The sequence below is a fragment of the Tamandua tetradactyla genome, chromosome 2 (assembly GCF_023851605.1).
Source record: "Tamandua tetradactyla isolate mTamTet1 chromosome 2, mTamTet1.pri, whole genome shotgun sequence".
In the NCBI taxonomy this organism is placed as follows: Eukaryota; Metazoa; Chordata; class Mammalia; order Pilosa; family Myrmecophagidae; genus Tamandua; species Tamandua tetradactyla.
In genome coordinates this window covers 126315147-126339532 of record NC_135328.1, presented here as the reverse complement: position 1 = coordinate 126339532, position 24386 = coordinate 126315147, and the positions used below count along the sequence as shown (strand labels likewise).

The following is a 24386-nucleotide window of genomic DNA, read 5'->3' as shown; positions in this document are numbered from 1 at the left end:
TCCCTGCCGTGGGCTTTTTGGGTTGAGAAGGTGTTTTCTAATTGGGGTGTTTTTGTGGGCCCCATTGTTTTAAAAAGCAAAGGTTACACATTCCTAATTTCTAACAGTCTCTTACAAATTTGTCAGAAAGGGATGAACATATCAATGAGAAAAAGAAACCTGGCAGAAGGAAACCTATCAGTAAAGAAGATTTTGCCCTAACCAGTAAATCCCAAAGAATGCATGAATGATCCAAGGACAAGTGAAAGCCAAAATGAGGTAACATTATTTTACTTACTGACTGAAGTAAAGAAAAATCAATGATCGTTGGAGATGTTGTGAATCCAGTAAACAAAGATGCTCCCAGGTACATAGGTCTGTGATAGATGCTTTTGGTGGTCTCTTGAGGGAAAGCAGCTGATGCATGAATCAAATAGGTTTACTACCTCTTCTAATGAAAAATGTCCTCACAGATACATCCCTAATATTCCATGTCACTGTTCATTTCAGTATTGCTTTAGATTAACACAAAAGGATCGGAAACCTAAATACAAACCAGGGAGGAAATTTGTATATAAGTTTTCTTAAGATGGAATGTTATGAAAGTGTATTCAAAAGAGATGGCTTTCTCAAACTATTTTAACATGTAAGAACATACATATGCTAATAATATTTAGGTGAATTTTGTGCCATATACAGACTGATTCAAATTGTAAATCTTAGATGTCTTAAATGTCATATATAGTAAATACTATGTCTACATGTAAATATATCTTTTTTATTAATCAAAATACATTGAAATATAAGAAACTAAATATTCATAGTAGATGTGTTCAATGATGGGATTGTGGGTTGCTTTTAGTTTCTGCTTTTTGCTTCATAGATATCTTAAAGTATCTTAGGGCTCATAGAATGCATTTGTGGAGTGAAAAAGATCTATCTTTAGAAACACAATTCAATAAAATTGGGGTTAATTTTAACCCCAAAATACGACGCTACCCTGGCTTGAATTTATTTTTCTTTGCATCAGAAATATCTGAAACCCATTGTACTTTTTTAATTATTATTATTTTTGTACCAAATAAACATTTTTTGCTTTAGTCTCACACATAAGGTAAAATTTTAAAATATGAATTACCATCTATTTTCAGCACCCTGCAGTAATGACATTCTTTTGTTCTTCCTCATGCAAAAACATTTTTTTTAATTTGTACATTTAGTCACTATCATTATACACTCTAGGTATTCCTAGATTATACCATCTCAGTCTTTATCATCTATCTTTCTTTCTATTTTCATTTGTGCCACCAGCCCTCCTCCATCATTCTCACATTCAGCTTCATTCAGTGTTTTAACATAATTGTATTACAGTTAGGTAGCATTGTGCTGTCCATTTCTGAGTTTTTATGTTCTATCCTATTGCACAATGTGTATCCCTTCAGCTCTGATTACCAATATCTTACTCTATTTCTACCTCCTGATGGTTTGTGTTACCAATGAAATTCTCCAAGTTTATTCACTAATGTCAGTTCATATCAGTGAGACCATACAGTATTTGTCTTTTTGCTTCTGGCTAATCTCACTCAGCATAATGTCTCAATTTATTCTGTTTATGACTGCATAATATTCCATTGTATGTATATACCACAGTTTGTTTAACCACTTGTCTGTTGATAGACATTTTGGCTGTTTCCATCTTGTCACAACTGTAAATAATGTTGCTATAAACATTGGTGTGCAAATGTCTGTTTGCATCCTTGCCCGCATGTCCTCTGAGTAGATACCTAGCACTGGTATTACCAGGTCATATGGGAATTCTATATTTAGCTTTTTGAGGAACTGCCGAACTGCCTTCCACAGCAGCTATACCATTTGACATTCCCACCAACATTGGATAAATGTGCCTCTTTCTCCACATCCTCTCCAGCATTTGTCATTTTCTGTTTTATTGATAATGGCCATTCTGGTGGGCGTGAGATATCTCATTGTGGTTTTGATTTGCATTTCCCTAATAGCCAGGGAAGTTGAGCATCTCTTCATGTGCCTTTTGGCCATTTGTATTTCCTCTTCTGAGAAGTGTCTGTTCAAGTCTTTTGCCCATTTTGTGATTGGGTTGTCTGTCTTTTTGTTGCTGAGTTGAGCAATCTCTTTATAAATTCTGGATACTAGACCTTTATCTGATATATCATTTCCAAATATTGTTTCCCATTGTGTAGGCTGTCTTTTTACTTTCTTGATGAAATTCTTTGATGTGCAAAAGTGTTCAATTTTGAGGAGTCCCCATTTCTTTCTTTCTTTCTTCAATGCTCTTGCTTTTGGTATAAGGTCTAGGAAACCTCCTCATACTATACAATTTATAAGATATTTCCCTACATTTTCTTCTAACAGTTTTCTGGTCTTAGATCTAATGTTTAGATCTTTGATCCATTTTGAGTTAATTTTTGTATAGGGTGTGAGATATGGATCCTTTTTCTTTTGCATATGGATATCCAGTTCTCTAGGCAACGTTCATTTATTTTTTTAAATGATTTTTATTTTAAAATGTAACATATATACAAAGCAAAGAAAAAAAGCAGTAATTTTTGAAACACACTTCAACAAGCAGTTACAGAACAGATCCCAGAGTAGGCACCATTTATTGAAGAGACTGTTCTGTCCGAGGTGAGTTGGCTTGACAACCTTATAAAAGATCAATTTTCCACAGATGAGAGGGTCTGTATCTGAACACTCTATTATATTCCATTGGTCAGTATATCTGTCTTTATGCCACTACCATGCTGTTTTGACCACCATAGCATCATAATATGTTTTAAAGTCAGGTAGCCTGACACCTCCAACTTCATTTTTTTTCCTCAGGATACTTTTAGCTATTTGGGGCAGCCTACACATCCAGATAAATTTGGTTATTAGTTTTTCTATTTCTGAAAAGTAAGTTGTTTGGATTTTAATTGGTATTGCATTGAATCTGTAAATCAATTTAGATAGAATTGACATTTTAACTATATTTAGTCCTCCAATCCATGAACACCATATATTTAGGTCTTCTGCAACTTCTTTTAACAATTTGTTGTAGTTTTCCTTGTATAGGTCTTTTGTCTCTTTAGTTAAATTTATTCCTAAATATTTTATTCTTTTCATTGCAATTGTAAATGGAATTCTTTTCTTGATTTGCCCCTCAGATTGTTCATTATTAGTGTATAGAAACACTATAGATTTTTGAGTGTTGATCTTGTAACCTACCACTTTGCTATATCCATTTATTAGCTCTAGTAGTTGGGCTGTGAACTTTTCAGGGTTTTCAACAGATAGTATCATATCATCTGTAAGCAGTGAGAGTTTTAGTGCTTTTCCAATTCTGATGCCTTGTATTTCTTTTTCTTCTCTAATTGCTCTGGCTGGAACTTCCAACACAATGTTGAATAACAGTGGTGATAGTGGACATCCTTGTCTTGTTCCTGATCTTAGGGGGAAAGTTTTTAGTTTTTTCCCATTGAGGATGATGTTAGCTGTGTGTTTTTCATCTATTCCTTTTATCATTTTAAGGAAGTTCCATTCTATTCTTATCCTTTGAGGTGTTTTCAACAGGAAAGAATGTTGAATTTTGTCAAATGCCTTTTCTACATCAATCAAGATGATCATGTGGTTTTTCTGCTTTGATTTGTTGATATGGCATACTACATTAATTGATTTTCTTATGTTGAACTATCCTTGCATACCTGGGATGAATCCTACTTGGTCTTCCTTCTCCTCTGCACTCTAACTCTTCTGTCTTAGACCAGTTTCTGCCTCTTTCTGTACCTCAGTTTCCCACTTTTACCTTGAGGGGTTGGACATGGACATACAACAGGACCTCTCAGCTAGCTTGGATGCACTGTCAGCCCCCCCCCCCCCACAATAGGTGGATATAGGTGGGCACCAGGGAGGGAGGAGACAGTCAGGCTTTGCATGCACTGCCTGGCAGGCACACCGGGTCTGCTCAGGGCTCAGGACCTGCATGGACAGGACCTGCCTCTTTGTGCACATGCACAATGTGCTGCTGTCTATGTGCAGCTGGTCCCATGCAATCTCATCACCATCTGCCCACCTCATCCACTCCCCACAATCACTGGAGCTCTGAGGACATCCCCAGCTCAACCAGGCAGCACCCTAAGAAACTGGGTCCAGAGGGGTGGGGAGCCTGGAGACCTGGCAGTCACTGCATATCTCCCCAGACGCCCTCATCTCCTGATGCCACCCCAGGGGACAGGCAGAGTCAGGCCAGACCTGGAGGCCAGCAGTGGCCTGGGGATAAAGGCAAGTCCAGCTCCTCTCCTCCCCTCCTATCTTCTCCCCACATCCATCCTGCAGGCCCCCCAGCCAGTGTTGGGGTAAGGATTGTTGGAGCAGTGTTGTAATAGTGATCCCATTCCAGGTCATCTGGGCACACCAGGCACCAGTGAGCTAAGTCCCCAGGCTCTGCAGAAGCAAAGCCCCACCAAGGAAGGACCTAGCCCTCTGATCCCATTGAATGGTCGTACAGAACACTGTGCCCCTCAGGTCTGCCAAGGAATGCTCACATATTACCACCTTGAGCATCAGAAACTAAATCTTCCCTCGGTCTCCTTCCTCTTGTGGACTCTAAATTGCATTGCATTCATCTATGGTCTCTCTTTAAGCTAGGGCCATGCTATTGATTACTTGGCTTAGTAGTAACTTTTGAAATTGGGAGCTATGAGACCTCCAACTTTGCTCTTTTTCAAGATTGTTTTAGTTATTCTGGATTCCTTCTCTTTCTATGTGATTTTTATGATTAGTTTGGCAATTTCTGCCAAAAAGAAATTCAGCTTGGATTTTAATAGAAATCGCATTGAATCTTTTGGTCAATTTGGGGAGGGTTTTTTATTATTATTATTATTATTATTATTACCTATGATTTTCTGTAAACAAGATCATGTCATCTGCAAATAGGAATACATTTATATTTTCCTTTCAAACACAGATGATTTTATTCCATTTTCTTGCCTAATTACCCAGACCAGAACCTCTAATACAATGTTGAATAAAATTGGTGGAAGCATACTTTGCTTTTGCTGTTTCTGATATTAGAGGAAAGCATTCAGTCTTTCACCATTAGGTAGAATGAGAGGTGTGGGATTTTTCTAGATGCCTTTTAATAGGATAAGGAAGTGACCTTCTATGCCTAATTTCTTGACTGCTTTAATCATGATAGAATGTTGAGTTTAGTTAAAATTTTTCCTACACCTGTAGAAAATCAGCTTTCACAACCACCTTCAAAACAGAAAACCATTTTCCTTTGCCTCTTCTGTCTCTTGATGAATGAATGAGTGTCCAGAAGTTCTTGATCTCAAGTTTCCTGTTCCTGGTTGCTGTGAAACTAGGAATGGCTCACTGTGTCCAAACATGTGATTAGAAGTTTGTGTTCTTATTGTGGAGTCAAAATATTAGCTTCAAAGGAGATGATTGTTCTAGAAATAATGTACCTTAAGTTTGTGCTGGAAAATAAAACAAAAATAAACAAGTGACCAGGAGATTTCCAGTGAAGCATTTGAGGACAACCAGAGCAAGTCGCATGAATGTGGGTGGAAGGTGGATCAGGACTGTAGGGAAGAGAAGGAATTTGGACTGAGTCTGAATTAGTGTCCAGACTCGGACATGTCCCTTCCCAGTCTGCCACCTGGGAACCACTGTTCCTGTCCTGCCTCCTTTACAGAATGATGGGGCAGGAGAAATGATGAGAATATACTTTACAAACTGTAAAGTATTAGCACTGTGCAAATATTTTTATTTCTGACAGCATTAGTTCAACCTGTATCTGATACATATTATCTTTGAACTATTTCAGAGAATTATTTGGTGTGAAGTAAGCCTGCCACCCAGATCTCCAGTATGCTTCTCCAGATTGAACCACTGTTAATTGTTTCTCATATGTCCTTCAACAGATTTTCTAGACATAATGCACATACATTTGTGTGGCTCTATTCATGTTGACACACTCTCCTCCAATCCCACTAATTAGAAATTTAGTGAAAGTCATTTTGCTTGTTTGAAATTGTTATGTATCCCAGAAAAGTTGATACTGCTTTAATCCAATCCTTGGGTGAAGACCTGTTTTTGTGGGACGTTTTGATTAGGCCCTTTCCATGCAGATGTGACCCTGCCCATTCAAGTTGTGTGTTAATCAGCAAATTGAGAGCTAAAAGAAGCTAAGAAAGAGAATACCCCAGGAGGATCCAGAAGGACCCACAGGAGTTGAGAGAGCCATTTGTAACCAGAAGCCAGGAGGGAGGGACAGTAGATGTTTCTATGTGCCTTCCCAGGTGACAGAAGCTGGATGCCAGATGTCTTTCCTCCAAGAAAGTATCCTCTTGTTTGTGCATTAATTTGCACATTTGAGGGGAGGGGTGCATAGTCCAGAAGTCAAACCTGGGTCTCCTGCGTGAAAGGCAGGCATTTTAACCACTGAACCAACCATGCACCCTAATTTGCACATTTTTATGGCCTTAGAACTGAAAACTTGTAACTTAATAAACACTTTAAGAATAAAGACAAATCATTTCAGTTACAATACAAAGCGAAAAAGAGTACAGAATCTCATCAAAGCCAGTTATAGTCATGTTCTCTCCTAAGGCAAAATTCTATTCTGGTTGTTGACCTCTGAACCTCAGAATAAGTTATCTGATTCCAGTATACAAAGGAAATACAGTCATAGGATGAAAGTACCCATTTTCATAGGGAGAAGTTGAAAGGAAAACAGAGGTCATTGAACCAACCGGTGCCAAAAAACAGCCAGGAAAACTCCATTAGCTTTCAAGGTGTGAGAATCATTTATAGAATGATGTTTCATCCTTGGGACTTGAGACAGCAGCAGACACACCCTTATCAAGGGCTAACACAGTGGCCCTTTCTCTCCAAACACTGGGGTGGGTCTAGGAACATTGGAGAACCCAGAGAAGACCACCTTGTTCTTGGCCTCACCATCCCCAAGCATGTGGGTGGCAACTGGACTCTCTGCCATCTCCAGGGCTCAAGCTCAACCCTTCAGAACAGTGGGGTGGTGGACCAGGCTCTCCACCACCCCCAGGGAATGTGCCTCACCCTCTCAAGTCATGCTTTCAGTTGTTCATACTTTTCTAGGAAGCTGTCCATTTTATCTACATTGTTTAGTTCTTTTCAGCATATAGCTGTTCATATTATCTTCTCATTATCACCTTTATTTCCCCAGGCAGTTGGACATGAGTGGGACACTAAGAATAGTTCCTGTCTGAAGTGTTTTATTTCCCTACAGTCCAAGTTGTTTAACTTTCTGCTGTCAGACAGTTGTGTGATTAGGGTCAAGGTGGTCTGACAGGGGAGGGGAGGGAGCAGGTGAGTTCAGGAGCATAGCTGGAGTACAAAGCAGATGTGATCCCATGGCAGGATCTCAGGTCCTGCCTAGGAGAAGGGACTGAGTTAGGGTCCCAGGCCACAGGATACTTTCAGCCTGGACCATCTCTGAGTTTACACTTGTCCTGCGGGGAACAAGACCCCATGGTCCTCGCAGTGGGAACTGATTTTGAGAGGAGTGACTCTGCAAAATTAGAGTCTTCCAGAAGCTTTCTGTACCTCCCAGAGGTCAATAACTTTACCCTATTTCCAAGTTTCCTTCTCCTCATGGCAAGCTCTTCTCTTCCCTGGACCATGGAGGGGAAGTGGGGCTGCAGAGTCCAGGGTGGACTTGACATGTGGATTTGGCCTGCACTTGGACACACAGTTCTGGGCCTGGCTGCCAGTGGGAGAATCAATGCCTCCAAACCAGGGCCTTTCTTTTCTCTACAGGGATATGGTAACAGCCAGAGGACACTGCAAAGGAGACCCAACCCATTATGGTTGTCTGCAGAACCCCTAGATGTCAGATGAGAGACAGCACTGTCACATTTCATATCCCTCCCCAATGTCATGATGAGATGAAGCTGGAAACTCCTGCATCATCCAAGTGAGTCCAAGAATTTCTGTGAGCAGAAAGGAAGGAAGCAGATATGGGTGCTGGGGACATCCCCCTCACCCCACTCCTGACCAATCAGGTTGACTCAGGCCTGGATAGTCCACCTAGGAGCAGCTACCCACACCTTTGAAAAGTCCCCAAGTGGACAGGATGAGTGTGCGGTTGGCTACAGTGCCTGGTGCCAGGGCAAAAACCCTTCTCTGTGGGGTGATGGACTGTGGGGTGCAGGTGACTGTATCAGGGCGTTGGGATCTGGACTCTGTATTTAGATGAGGGACACAATCTTGGATGGGTTGCCCTACTGAGCTCCATGTGGTTGTAACAATAACAATTCCACACCCAGAAATGTCCAGCATGATGGGGAGGCCAGTGCTGGGGCAGGGGAATCTGCCCCAACATGCATCCCAACCTTTCATCTGTGAGCTTGTGACCCATAGGCTGGAGGTCTGTTTGGAAAGGTGCAAAGTTAGTCTTCCTAAGTTAGGTGGAATATAAGAAAGAAAGTTTTATAGTGTTTATTCGTCTCATTGTGTCATGTTCATCTTTTTTTTTAACTTTTTAATTGTATAGTGTAACATATATGCAAAGCAAAGAAATAAAAAGGCAAAAGTTTTCAAAGAACTCTTCAACAAGCAGTAATAGGACAGATCCCAGAGTGTGTCATGGGCTACCAAATGATCCTCTCAGATTTTTCCTTCTAGCTGGTCTAGATAATAGGAGGCTACAAGGCTTAAATATTTTTTTGTCACCCACAATCAACTTTTTTCTTTTTTTTGTGAAAAATAACATATATACAAAAGAGCAATAAATTTCAAAGCACAACACCACAATTAGTTGTAGAGCAGATTTCAGAGTTTCACATGTGTGCCAGTTTGAGAAGGTTTATGTACCCTAGAAAAGGCATGTTTTAATCTTAGTCCCATGTTGTAAAGGCAGCTGTTTCTTCTACTCCCTATTCAGTACTGTTCTAGTTTGCTAGCTGCTGGAATGCAATATAACAGAAATGGAATGGCTTTTTTTTTATGTAAGTCGATTTATTTTTTTAACTTTTTTATTAATTAAAAAATTAATAAACAAAACAATAAGATATCATTCCATTCTACATATACAATCAGTAATTCTTAATATCATCACATAGTTGCATATTCATCATTTCTTAGAACATTTGTATCGATTTAGAAAAAAAAATAAAAAGACAACAGAAAAAGAAATAAAATGATAATAGAGAAAGAAAAGATTATACATACCATACGCCTTACCCCTCGCTTTCATTTACCACTAGCATTTCAAACTAAATTTATTTCAACATTTGTTTCCCCTATTATTTATTTTTATTCCATGTGTTCTACTCTTCTGTTGATATAGTAGCTAAAAGGAGCATCAGACACAAGGTTTTCACATTCACAGAGTCTCATTGTGAAAGCTATATCATTGTTCAATCATCATCAAGAAACATGGCTACTGGAACACAGCGCTACATTTTCAGGCAGTTCCCTCCAGCCTCTCTGCTACATCTTGAACAACAAGGTAATATCTACTTAATGCATAAGGATAACCTCCAGGATAACCTCTCGACTCTATTTGGAATCTCTCAGCCATTGACACTTTGTCTCATTTCACTCTTCCCCCTTTGGTCGAGAAGGTTCTCTCAATCCCTTGATGTTAATTCTCAGCTCATTCTAGGGTTTTTCTCAATCCCTTGATACTGAGTCTCAGCTCATTCCAGGATCTCTGTCCCACATTGCCAGGAAGGTCCACACCCCTGGGAGTCATGTCTCATGCAGAGAGGGGGAGGGTGGTGGAATGGCTTTTAAAAGGGGGAATTTAATAAGTTGCTAGTTTACAGTTGTAAGGCTGAGAAAATGTCCCAATTAAAACAAGTCTATAGAAATGTCCAATCTAAGGCATCCATCCAGGGAAAGATACCTTGATCCAAGAAGGCTGATGAAGTTCAGAGTTTCTCTCTCAAATGAGAAGGCACATGGCAAACACAGGGCTTCTCTCTCAGCTGGAAGAGCACATGGCGAACATGGCATCATCTGCTAGCTTTCCCTCTTGGCTTCTGGTTTCATGAAGCTCCCCAGGAGGCATTTTCCTTCTTCATCTCTAAAGGTCGCTGGCTGGTGGACTCTCTGCTTCATGGTGCTGCAGCATTCTCTGCTCTCTCTGAATCTCTCTCATTCTCCAAAATGTTTCCTCTTTTACAGAACTCCAGAAACTTATCAAGACCCACCCAAATGGGTGGAGACATGTCATCACCTAAACCAAGCTGAACACCACTCTTGATTAAATCACATCTCCAGTAAGATTATCTAATTACAGATTCAAACATAGATTATTGAATAGGGATTATTCTGTCTTCACAAAATGGGGTTTTGATTAAAACATGGCTTTTCTAGGGGACATACATCCTTTCAAACCAGCACAAGTACTGTGTGTAATTAGATCATCTCCTGGAGAAGTGACTCAATCAATAATGGTTGTTAAGATGGATTAGGTGGAGACATATCTCCAATCATTTGGGTGGGTCTTGATTAGTTTACTGGAATCCTATAAAAGAAGAGGCATTTTGGGGAATGGAGGAGATTTCAGAGAGAGGAGAACAGAATGTCACAGCCACAAGAAGCAGAGAGTCTGTCAGTCAGTGGCCTTTGGAGATGAAGAAGGAACATGCCTCCCAGGGAGCTTCATGAAACTGGAAGCCAGGAGAGAAAGCTAGCAGATGATGCTGTGTTTGCCACATGCCTTTCCAGATGAGAGAGAAACCCTGACTGTGTTTGCCATGTGCCTTCTCACTTCAGAGAGTAACTCTGAACTTCATCGGCCTTCTTGAACCAAGGTATCTTTCCCTGGATGCCTTAGATTGGACATTTCTATAGACTGGTTTTAATTGGGACATTTTCTTGACCTTAGAACTGTAAACTAGAAACTTATTAAATTTCCCTTTTTAAAAGCCATTCTGTTTCTTGTATATTACATTCTGGCTGTTGGCAAACTAGAAAAGATTTTGGTACTTAGAGTCGGGTGCTGCTGCAGTTTGCAAATACCAAACATGTTGGAATGGCTTTTTAAATGGATAAGGGGAAGATTTTGGAGGAGTTGTGAGGAGCTTGATAGAGAAGGCCTAGAATGCTTTGAAGAGACTGTTGGTAGAAATGTGGACTCTAAAGATACCTCTGCCCAGGATCTACATAGAAATGAGGCTTGTGTTATTGCAGACTGGAAGGAAGTTAATCCTTGTTTTCAGATCACAGATAATCTGGCAAAATTGACTAGTGGCTTTGGCTGGAAGGCAGATTTTAAAAGCCATGAACTTGGAAAGAGCAGCTTGGTTTCTCTTCACAGCTTATAGTGAAATGGGACATGAAAGAGATAAGCTGAGAACTGACCTCTTTGGCACAAAGAAACCAGAAATTGATTTTCTGGAAAATTTTGTGCTTCCAGGAAGGGAGACTCCAGAGAATAGTGCCCCACATGAAGCTTTAGCCAAATTTGGAACGAGTCAGCCATTTCAGAGAAAGCCAAGATTGGAGATGGAGTTATCCAGGAGGGACTTGTGGAAACTCCTTATGTCTGATGGGCATAATCCAAGGCTACTGCATGGAAAGCTGATGAGCGTATAAATCTGTATGAAGAGAACCACTGCCAGTCTGGACTGAGAGGGACAGAGAAGGGATACATTGGAGGAAAAATAACTTCAGAGGCAAAGCCATGGAGGCTGGGGTCTGAAGTCAGGAAGCTTCAGGCCAGGAGAGTGGACCACCCAAGCATGTGGAAAGGGTGAGTTTTCCCTGAAGGCAGAGATGGGCCTTCCATCTCATAGCAGTGCAAGAGTAATGCTGCCTCAGGCCTTGGGGAGGGTGAAGCACATCCCTTGGAGTTTGGAGAGAGCCTGGCTGCCACCACATGGAGGGGTTGAGCATGTGCCCCGGATATGGCAGAGAGCCTGGGTGCCATCTCGATCCTTGGAGAGGGTGGAGCCAAGAAAAAGGTGGTCTCCCCAATGTCCCGCAAGGCTGCATTCAGAGAGAGGTGGGCCTCTGTGTAGGCTTGGAAAGGGTGAGACTGCCACTTTCTAAGGCCTCAAAGTAAATGACTCTGACTTTGAAATCTAATGGACTGTGTTCTGCACGTTTTCAAAACTGTATGGGTCCAGTGACTCTTGTTTTCCCTCCAGTTTCTCCCTATGGAAATGGGTTTATGTATCCTATGACTGTCCCTCCTTTGTATGTTGACAGCAAATAACTTGTTCTGAGTTTTACAAGTCCAAAGTCAAAGGAGAATTTTGCTTGGAACAAACAATGCCTGTAGCTAACTATGAGGCAACTTTGAACTAGTTTTAACCTTGAATTGAATTTATAATGTTACTGAAATGATTTAAAGTTCTCTGATATTGTTATGGAATGAATGTATTTTGTATATGGGGAAAACATGTCTTTTTTAGGGTCCAGAGATTTTAAAAGGTTTTTGTACCCTAGAAAAGCCATATTTTAATCCTAATCCCATTTTGTAAAGGCAGCCATTTCTTATAATCATATCCAGTACTGTATGCTTGAAACTGTAATTAGATCACCTCCCTGAAGATGTGACTCAATCAAGAGTGGATGTTAAGAGTGCCAAGATGGTGGCTTAGCAACATGTGGGATTTAGTTCATCCTCCAGAACAACTCCTAAATAGCCAGGAACAGAACAGAACAACTGCTGGGGCCATGTCAGTGACCGGACGCACAGTGTACCCCAGTCTGGACCAGCTAAACTGGCTGCAAGACCCCCAGAACCGTGAGTTCCCCAAGCTGCAGCAATGGCACCCCTCCCCCACAGACTGCTTCCCAGAGGGAAAAGGAAAGAGACTTCACCAGCAGCAGGGGTTGAGCACAGCCAAATGCCAATTGTGGAATTAATTCACAAATTCTGACCACTAAAAATAGGCCCCCAGCTAAGCTGAACCTGGTCAAAGCAGAGGTTGCTGATTTTTGTCCCGGTACTGAGGGAGCAGGGCTGATGGGAAAAGAAGAAAGAAAAAAAGAAACAGTTTTTTTGGATCAGATAGCACAGAATACTTGTAAGGGTCTGGGCCCTGAAGGAAAAGAGGGGGCACATAGGATCTAAAGGTACACAAAGCAACATACCAACTTATGCTCTTGATTGGCAAACCTGAGGAATAGGGGTTCTGCTCTGAGAAAGATTTTTTTCTTTATTTTTGGGGGCTGTGTTTCTACAAAGGCTTGACTGCCTTTGGATACAGTGGTAGGGCTTCTCAGGCTGCAACTGCCCCAGGCATAGGCAGAAACAAACTTGTTTGAGTGCTTGTTTGGAGCCTGTGCCTTCTGCTGGGGGGGGGGGCACAGCTCAGGTGGATTCCCTCCCTCAAAGAATTCAGACCCCAGGGTCTGGAAAAGTGTAGTGATTAAAGCCAGCATGCAACCTCTTCTCTGTCTCTACCACACCCCAACAGGGAGAGTCTGCCAAAGTTAAAGGTACCACATCACCATATGCTTGTGGGAACCACAGGCAGACAAGCACCACATACTGGGGAGGATAGGAAAATCACAGAGTCAAGAGACTTCACAGGAAAGTCTTTCAATCTGCTGGGTCTCACCCTCAGGGAAAACTGATGCAGGTGACTCTTTCCTCCTGACAAGAGGCCAGTTTGGTCTGGGAAAATCTGATTGGGGTCTATAATACCTAAGTAGATCCTCTTAAGGGTGGGGGGTGGAGGGTGGGGGAAGGCACCATGCAGGCAGGGCAATGAACAAGAAAACAAGAACTGAAAAATTCTGCTTTATTAAACAAAGCCTAAGATAATGGTCCAGAATAAGCAGAAATGAATGTCAAAGAACAGATAGACAATAAAGTCATCTAGCAAGAAAATCCTAGGTAAAAGAAGTGAAAACAATCTATAGAATAAGCTAATTAAGATAATGAGTGCATTGACACTAGCAAAAAATAATGAATCACACTAGGAAAATTGAAGATATGGCCCAGTCAAAGGAACAAACCAACAATTCAAATGAGATACAAGAGTTGAAACAATTCAGAATGTTTGAACAGACATGGAAAACCTCATCAAAAATCAAATCAATGAATTGAGGGAGGATGTAAAGAAATCAAGAAATGGACAAAAAGAAGAAATCGAAAGTCTGAAAAAACAAATTGCAGAACTTAATGGAATGAAAGGTACAATAGAAGAGATAAAAAAAAAACAATGGAAACATACAATGTTAGACTTCAAGAGGCAGAAGATAGGATGAGTGAACTGGAGTACAGAACATCTGAAATCCAACAAGCAAAAGAAAATATAGGGAAAAAATGGAAAACTATGAGCAGGGACTCAGGGAATTGAGTGACAACATGAAGTGTACAAATATACATGTTGTGGGTGTCCCAGAAAGAGAAGAGAAGGGAAAAAGAGGAAAAAAACTAATGGAGGAAATTATCACTGAAAATTTCCTAACTCTCATGAAAGACTTAAAATTACAGATCCAAGAAGTGCAGTATACCCCAAACAGAATAGATCCAAATAGTCATACTCCAAGACACTTACTAATCAGAATGTCAGATGTCAAAGAGAAAGAGAGAATTTTGAAAGCAGCAAGAGAAAAGCAATCTGTCACATACAAGGGAAGCCCAATAAGATTATGCATGGATTTCTCAGCAGAAACTATGGAGGAGAGCAGACAGTGAGATGATATATTTAAATTACTAAAAGACAAAAACTGCCAACCAAGAATTCTATATCCACCAAAAATGTCCTTCAGAAATGAAGGGGAAATTAAAATATATTCAGACAAAAAAATCACTGAGAGAATTTGTGACCAAGAGACCACCTCTGAAGGAAATACTAAAGGGAGAACTAGAGGCAGATATGAAAAGAAAGGAGAGAGAGGTGTGGAGAAGAGGATAGAAATGAAGACTATCAGTAAAGGTAAAAAGAAGGAAAATTAGATCTGACGTATAAAATCCAAAAGGCAAAATGATAGAATACTACCCATACAGTAATAACACTAAATGTTAATGGATTAATCAAAAGACGGACTGGCAGAATGGATCAAAAAACAGGACCCATCTATATGCAGTCTATAGGAAACACATCTTAGACCCAAGGATACACATAGGTTGAAAGTGAAAGGTTGGGAAAAAAATATTTCATGCAAATAACAATCAGAAAAGAGCAGGAGTAGATATAGTAATATCCAACATTTTAGATTTCAAATGTAAAACAGTTAAAAGAGACAAAGAAGGACACTACATATTAATAAAAGGAACAATTCAACAAGAAGACATAACAATCATAAATATTTATGCACCTAGCCAGAATGCTCCAAAATACATGAGGCAAGCACTGAAAAAAGAAATAAACACATCTGCCATAATAATTGGAGACTTCAATTCCCCACTCTCATCAATGGACAGAACCTCTAGACAGAGGATCAATAAAGAAACAGAGAATTTGAATAATACAATGAATGAGCTAGACTTAACAGACATTTATAGGACATTATACACCACAACAGCAGGATACACCTTTTTCTCAAGTGCTCATGGATCATTCTCAAGGATAGACCATATGCTGCATCACAAAGCAAGACTCAATAAATTTAAAAAGAATGAAATTGTAGAAAATGCTTTCTCAGATCATAAAGAAATGAAGTTGGAAATCAATAATAGGCAGAATGCCAGAAAATTCACAAATATGTGGAGGCTCAACAACACACCCTTACACAACCTGTGGGTCAAGGAAGTAATTACAAAAAAAGAAATGAGTAAATATCTCGAGGCAAATGAAAATGAAAACACAACATATCAAAATGTATGAGGTGCAGCAAAGGCAGTGCTAAGGGGGAAATTTATTGCCCTAAATACCTATATAAAAAAAGAAGAAAGGGCAAAAATTGAGGAATTAAGTATCCACTTGGAAGAACTATAGAAAGAACAGCAAACTAACCCCAAAGCAAACAGAAGGAAAGAAATAATGAACATTAGAGCAGAAATAAATTAAATTGAGAACATGGAAACAATTGAGAAAAATCAACAAAACCAGAAGTTGGTTCCACAGGAAAATCAATAAGATTGATGGACCTTTACAGAGGTTAACAAAAAGAAGAAGAGAGAGGGTGCAAATAAATAACATCAGAAATGGAAGAGGAGCCATAACCACTGACCCTGCAGAAATAAAGGAAGTAATGACAGGATACTATGAACAACTTTATGCTAATAAAATCAACAATGTAGATGAAATGAACAACTTTCTAGAAAGGTATAAACAACCAACATTGACTCGAGAAGAAATTGACGACCTCAACAAACCAATCACAAGTAAGGAAATTGAATCAGTCATTAAGAAGCTACCCAAAAAGAAAAGTCCAGGATCAGACGGCTTCACATGTGAATTCTACCAAACATTCCAGAAAGAATTAGTACTAATCCTGCTCAAACTCTTCAAAAAAATTGAAGACAAGGGAAAGCTACCTAACAAATTCTATGAAGCCAATATCACCCTCATACCAAAACCAGACAAAGATTACAAAAAAAGAAAACTACAGACCAATCTCTCTAATGAATATAGATGAAAAAGTTCTCAACAAAATTCTAGCTAATTGAATCCAGCAGCACATTAAAGAATTATATATACACCATGACCAAGTAGGATTCATCCCAGGTATGCAAGGATGGTTCAACATAAGAAAATCAATTCATGTTATACACCATATCAACAAATCAAAGCAGAAAAACCACATGATCATCTCGATTGATGCATAAAAGGCATTTGACAAAATTCAACATCCTTTCCTGTTGAAAACACTTCAAGGGATAGGAATAGAAGGGAACTTCCTTTAAATGATAAAGGGAATATATGAAAAACCCACAACTAATATCATCCTCAATGGGGAAAAACTGAAAAATTTCCCCCTAAGATCAGGAACAAGACAAGGATGTCCACTATCATCACTGTTATTCAACATTGTATTGAAGTTCTAGCCAGAGCAATTAGACAAGAAAAAGAAATACAAGGCCCCAAAATTAGAAAGGAAGAAGTAAAACTCTTACTGTTTGCAGATGATATGATGCTATATTTTGAAAACTCCCAGAAATCCACAGCAAAACTACTAGAGCTAATAAATGAGTATAGCAAAGTGGCAGGTTACAAGATCAACACTCAAAAATCTGTAGTGTTTCTATACACTAATAAAGAACAATCTGAGGACAAAATCAAGAAAAAATTCCATTTACAATTGTAACCAAAAGAAAAAAATATTTAGGAAAAAATTTAACTAAAGAGATAAAAGACCTATACAAAGAAAACTACAAGAAATTGTTAAAAGAAATGCCAGAAGGCCTAAATAGATGGAAAGGCATACCATGTTCATAGATTGGAAGACTAAATATAGTTAAGGTGACAATTCAACCTAAATTGATTTACAGATTCAATGCAATACCAAGTAAAATCCCAAAAGCTTACTTTTCAGAAATAGAAAAACCAATAACCAAATTTATCTGGAAGGGCAAAGTGCCCCGAATAGCTGAACGTATCCTGAGAAGAAAAAATGAAGTTGGAGGTCTCATGCTACCTGACTTTAAGGCATATTATGAAGCTACAGTGGTCAAAACACCATGGTACTGATATAAAGATAGATATACTGACCAATGGAATCAAGTAGAGTGTTCAGATATAGACCCTCCCATCTATACAAAAATTAACTCAAAATGGATCAAAGACCTAAACATTAGATCTAAGACCATAAAACTGTTAGAAGAAAATGAGGAAAATATCTTATAAATCTTATACTAGGAGACAGTTTCCTAGACATTACACCCAAAGCATGAGCATTGAAGAAGGAAAGAAATAAGTGGGAAATCCTCAAAATTAAACACTTTTGCACATCAAAGAACTTTGTCAAGGAAGTAAAAAGACAGCCTACACAATGAGAGACAATATTTGGAAACAATATATCAGATAAAGGTCTAGTATCCAGAATTTATAAAGAAATTGTTCAACTCAACAACAAAAAGACAGACAACCGTATTACAAAATGGGCAAAAGACCTAAACAGACACATGTCAGAAGAGGAAATACAAATGGCCAAAAGGCACATGAAGAGATGCTCAACTTCCCTGGCTATCAGAGAAATACAAATCAAAACCACAATGAGATATCATCTCACACCCACCAACATGGCCATTATAATAAAGCAGAGAATGACAAGTGCTGGAGTGGATGTGGAGCAAGAGGCACACTTATCCACTGTTGGTGGGAATGTCAAATGGTACAATCACTGTGGAAGGTAATTTGGTGGATCTCCTCAGGAAGCTAAATATAGAATTGCCATATGACCCAGCAATACCATTGCTAGGTGTCTACTTAGAGGACATGAAGGCAAGGACATAAACGAACATTTGCACACCAATGTTATAGCAGCATATTTACAATTGCAACAAGATGGAAACAGCCAAAATGCCCATCAACAGACGAGTCCCTAAACAAACTGTGGTGTATACATATGCTGGAATATTATGCAACTGTAAGACAGAATAGTTATGAAGTATGTAACAGAATGGATGGACCTTAAGGACATTATGCTGAGTGAGAATAGCCAGAAACAAAAGGACAGATTCTGTATGGTCTTACTGATATGAACTGACATTAGTGAATAAACTTGGAGAATTTCATTGGTAACACAAGCCATCAGGAGGTAGAAATAGGGTAAGATATTGGTTAATTGGAGCTGAAGGGATACAGATTGTGCAAAAGGGTTGATTGTAAAAACTCAGAAATGGATAGCACAGTACTATGTAACTGTAATACAATTATGTTAAAACACTGAATGAAACTGAATGTGAGAATGACAGAGGGAGGAGGGCTGGGGCACAAATGAAATCAGAAAGAAAGATGATAAAGACTGAGATGGTATAATCTAGGAATGCCTAGAGTATATAATGATAGTGACTAAATGTCCAAATTAATAAGTGTTTTTGCATGAGGAATAACAAAGGAATGTCAATACTGCAGGGTGTTGAAAATAGATGGTAATTAATATTTTAAAATTTTAACATATGTTAAACTAAAGCAAAAATGTTTATTTGGTACGAAATCTATATTTTGACTAGTGCATTTCCTAATATAATTTATGTAGACTGCTTAATTGAACACTATAAGTACATGGTACCTTGATTATGGCATATTTTGTTGGTTTGTCCAGAGTGATGCCCCAAGAAATCCCAGCGTGATTTGAGCAGTGAATAAAAAAGCATTTGCAAAGTCCCCTTTGGGGAATGGTGAGAAAGGGGGAAAATTCAATGAATTCTTGATATTCTCACAAGCAGTGGAGATAACCAAAGCAATAGGCTGAGCCCCCAATCTTGGGGTTTGTTCATACAAAACTTAACCCCACAAAGGATAGGTCAAGCCTACTTAAAATTAGGCCTAAGAGTCACCCCCAAGAGAGCCTCTTTTGTTGTTCAGATGTGGCCTCTCTCTCCAGCCAGCACAACAAGCAAACTCACTGCCCTCCCCCTGTCTACATGGGACATGACTCCCAGGGGTGTGGACCTTCCTGGCAACATGGGGCAGAAATCCTAGAATGAGCTGAGACTCAGCATCAAGGGATTGAGAAAACCTTCTCAACCAAAAGGGGGAAAAGTGAAATGAGACAAAATAAAGTGTCAATGGCTGAGAGATTCTAAACAGAGTCCAGAGGTTATCCTGGAGATTATTCTTACATATTAAATAGATATTACCTTGTTAGTCAAGATGTAGTGGAGAGGCTGTAGGGAATTGCCTGAAAATGTGGAGCTGTGTTCCAGTAGCCATGTTTCTTGAAGATGGTTGTATGATATAGCTTTCACAATGTGACTGTGTGATTGTGGAAACCTTGTGTCTGATGCTCCTTTTATCTACCTTGTTAACAGATGAGTAGAACAAATGGAATAAAAGTAAATAATAGGGGGAACAAATGTTAAAATAAATTTAGATTGAAATGCTAGTGATCAATGAAAGGGAGGGGTAGAGGGTATGGTATGTATGAATTGTTTTCTGCTGTCTTTTTATTTCTTTTTCTGAATTGATGCAAATGTTCTAAGAAATGATCATGATGATGAATATGCAACTATCTGATGATATTGTGAATTACTGATTATAAATGTAGAATGGAATGATCAAAAGTTAGAATGTTTGTGTTTGTTTGGTGTTTTTGGTGTTTTTAAAAAATTAAAAATTTAATTAAAAAACAGAAAAAATCAAATAAATTCCTCACATTTTTAAATTTTCAAGTTTTCTTCCATTATTGATTTCTGCCTTTCTTCACGGTCTAAAAAAGATACTTTACATGACATCAATATTTTAAAATACGTCAAGATTGGGTATATGACTATACATATGGTCACATATCTGTATGCATTTGTATCTGTACATATATGCATTCCACATATCTTGAAAATATCCCATATGTGACTGTGAAGATTTGAATAGATTGTCCTATATATGTCTGCTAAGTCTGGGTGGTTAATAACCCTGTCCAAGACCTCTATTTCCTTATTGATCTATTTTCATGTTCTATCAATCAGTTTAGATGCTGTATTGAATTATGCATCTATTATTGATGAACTGTCTATTTTGCCCTTCAATTCTAATTTTACTTCATATTTTGGGGCTCTGCTGTGATGTGCATATGTGTTCATAATCATTATATTTTCTTGATAGATTGAACCTTTTATGATCAGTGGCACCTGACCAAGTTTGGGTCACAGCCTACTGTGAGTATCTAATCAAAACAATGGATTCTTTCCTCCAGAAAAGTCACTCCCACAAAACAGTATGCATTTTTAATTCTTTTTCTGAATAGATGCAAATGTTCCAAGAAATCATCATGATGATGAATATGCAAAAAAAAATGTAATGGAACTGATAAAGTTAATACCAAAATAAATCAATATACAAGGTAAAAAATAAAGTAAAAATAAAATAGAGAAACAGTTTGCAGACCCTCAGCTCCACGAAGCATTGGAAGCCCTCCCATGGCCCTATGTGGAGTTAGTGTTCTAGACTGTCTGCTTGGAATGTCCTGAGTTCTTGTTGAGCCCCAGATTCCCAGGACCATCCCATAGTTCCCTACATGGTTATGCCAAGGCTTGTGTCCAGACACTTGTGATTTCACACAGGCTCCCAGCAGCAAGGAGTGCACGCTCTCAGTCCTGGTGATGTCCTGGAAACCCCCCATTAGGATATGCATGGCCTCTTTTTTTGTGTATTATTGGAACCAGAGGAGAATTTTCTCTTACTATTTGACATAGGGCTGCCGAGGGGGAAGAGATCTGGGGAGGCAGTTCCAAGGGAGTGGACATGAGCAAATGGGGATGGAAGGAAATTAGAAAAGGGCAGGGAGTCATGCATCCCTCAATGGTCCTGTCTTGGATGGGTGAGCAGGTTCCCCTTTGGAACCGGGTGGAGGAGCAGCAGTGAGGCTACCTCCACTCCTGCGCCTGCTTCTCCCTGCCGTGAGGACGTCTAGAAGCTGAGCACGAGGCTCTCAATAATCAAGGGATGTGTTCTGGTTTGCTAGCTGCCAGAATGCAATATACCAGAAATTGAATGACTTTTAAAAAGGGGAATTTCATAAGTTGCTAGTTTACAGTTCCAAGGCTGATATAATGTCCCAATTAAAACAAGTCTATAGAAATGTCCAATCTAAGACATCTAGAGAAAGATAACTTGGTTCAAGAAGGCCAATGAAGTTCAGGATTTCTCATGTGGAAGGGCACATGGCAAACTCTCATCTGGAAAGGCATATGGTGAACACTGTCAAGGTTCCTCTCTCATCTGGAAGGGCACATGGCAAACACAGCATCATCTGCTAGCTTTCTCTCCTGGCTTTCTGTTTCAGGAAGCTCCCTGGGAGGCATTTTCCTTCTTCATCTCCAAAGGTCACCGGCTGATGGACTCTGCTTCTGGTGGCTATGTCATTCTGCTCAGCTCTCTCTGAATCTCTTATTCTCCAAAATGTTTCCTCTTTTATAGGACTTCAGAAACTAATCAAGACCCACCCAAATGGGTGGAGACATGTCGTCACCTTATCCAGTTTAACAACCACTCTCAATTACATCACATCACCAGGGAGATGATCTAATTACAGTTTCAAACATATAATGCTGAATAGGAATAAGAAGAAATGGCTTTACAAAATGGGATTAGGATTAAAACCTTTTCTAGGGGACATATATCCTTTCAAACCAGCACAGGATGTAAACTCAACAGTGTCACAATCCATGACAACACGGAACCCTATACATGGGATCATCCCAGGAGCCCACTAGGAAGAGCTTACTCATAAATGAACTGACACCCTCAAAGACAAAACATCCTCAAAGGGCCCTATTTGTAAATGGTTTCACACCAACAGATTATTATCCATAGCATGCCTTTTTCAGGATACATGATCCAATGTTCACACCGTCCCCACCTCCTCAAGTCTTTTGGAAGAGGTTGTGAGAAATGGCATTAATTTTTCTTTAAGTGTTCAAACTCAGCAGGGAACCTACCTGGTTCTGAGATTTTCCTTATGTGAAGTTTTCTGATTACTAATTCAATCTCTTCCCATGTTATAGGTCTATTCAGAATGTCTGTTTCTTCTTGAGTCAATTTTGGTAGTTTGTGTCTTTCTAGGAATTTGTCCACTTCACTAAAGTTATCTAATTTATGGGCATACAATTGCTTATTTTATTCCCATATAATTCTTTTTATTTCTGTAAGCTTGGTATTACGCTCCCCTCTTTCGCTTCTGATGCTAGTGATTGAGTATTCTCTCTTTCTTTCTTCGTCAGTCTTACTAAACGTTCATTTATTTTGATGATTTGTTTTAAAGAACAAGCTATTACTTCAATTTACTTTTTCTATTGATGTTCTAGTCTCAGTTTCATCCATTTCTGCTGTAATATTTTATTTCCTCTTTTCTTCTTGCTATAGTTTCCTCTTGTTTTTGAGTGCTTTGATGTCAAAGTTAGATTATTGATTTCATATAATTTTTCTTCCTTAATATTGGCATTTACAACTATAAATTTATCTCTAAACAGAGCTTATCTGTCTCCCATAATTTTAGTATCTTGTGTCTTCATTTTCATTCATCACAATGTGTTCCCTGGCTCTTCTTTTGATGTCTTCTTTGACTCACTGATTATTTAGGAATATGTGGGTTTATTTTACATGCATTTGTGCATTTAACAATTTTTATCATTGTCAATATCTTTTTTTGTGGGGGTGTAAGAGTTGCATGGGCCAGGAATCACTCCCCATGTCTCCTGCATGGCACACAAGCATTCTACCACTGTAACCACCCATGCACACTCATTACTCATTTCTAATGGACTCTACCATGGTCAGAGAACACTGCAATATTTCTATGTCTTTAAACTTACTGAGATATGTTTTATGTCTTATTATATGGTATGTCCTGGAGAAAGTTTCCTGTGCCCTTGAGAAGAATGTGTAATCTGCTGTCATTGAGTGGAGTGTTTCGTAAATGTCTGTCTGGTCCAGTTGGTTTCTAATGTAGCTAAAGTATCCTATTTTCTTGGCGATCTTTTGTCTAGTTCTTCTATTCATTATTACTATTTTTTATCTTGTATGCGTTATGGTGGGGGTCACATTTCATTCTTTTCCCATGCGACTATCCCGTTATTGCAGCACTATTTGTTGAATTTGGGGGGGGGGGGGAGTGCAGGGTCCAGGAATTGAAACCGGGTCCCTCGCATGGCAGGCGAGAATTCTACCCTCACATCTCCCTCTTCTATTCATTATTGAGGGTGGCGTATCAGATGCTCCTACTATTACCGCTATTGAACTAATCTGTTTTCTCCTGTCCTTTATGTCAGTTTGGCTTCCTATAATTTGGTGCTCTGTTATTGAGTGGCTATATGCTTATAATTGTTATATCTTCCTGATAGATTGACCCTTTTATGATTATAAACTTTATCTCTAGTAATATATTTTGCTTCAGGGTATATTTTACCTGATATTAATATAGCCATGCCAGCTTTTATGTGGTTTGCACGATATATCATTTACTATCTTCAACTTTCAATCTTTTTTTCTTTTGGCATGGGCAGGCATCAGGGACCGCACCCGGGTCTCCGGCATGGCACCAGAGCACTCTGCCTGCTGAGGCACCGTGGCCCGTCCCACGTTTCAATCTTTTTATATCTTGATTCTAAAACGTGTCTCCTGTAGGAAGTGTACAATGGAGCTTGTTCTTTTGTCTGGAGGAGGACCGGGTGCCCGGGGCTTTGGGGAGACCGTGGCGGGGGATCCGTGACCAGGGAAGACACCGACTGAGGGCCTACTGTCTCGCACGGATCCGAGCGCTTCGCAGGGTTCATCGCAGGTGCAGTCTAGGAGGCAAGTGTCCGCGCGCGCAGGGTGACGTCGCGGGAGCGGGGG

At 39.4% G+C, this 24386-nt stretch overlaps 1 long non-coding RNA gene across 1 annotated transcript; it reads left to right on the top strand.

The window, feature by feature from the left end:
- On the top strand, positions 1–24339 carry LOC143662005 (uncharacterized). The gene is made up of 3 exons (XR_013165085.1): positions 1–258; positions 7795–7951; positions 24177–24339. It is a non-coding gene; the product is annotated as an uncharacterized LOC143662005 (long non-coding RNA).
- The last annotated feature ends 47 nt before the right edge of the window (positions 24340–24386 follow it).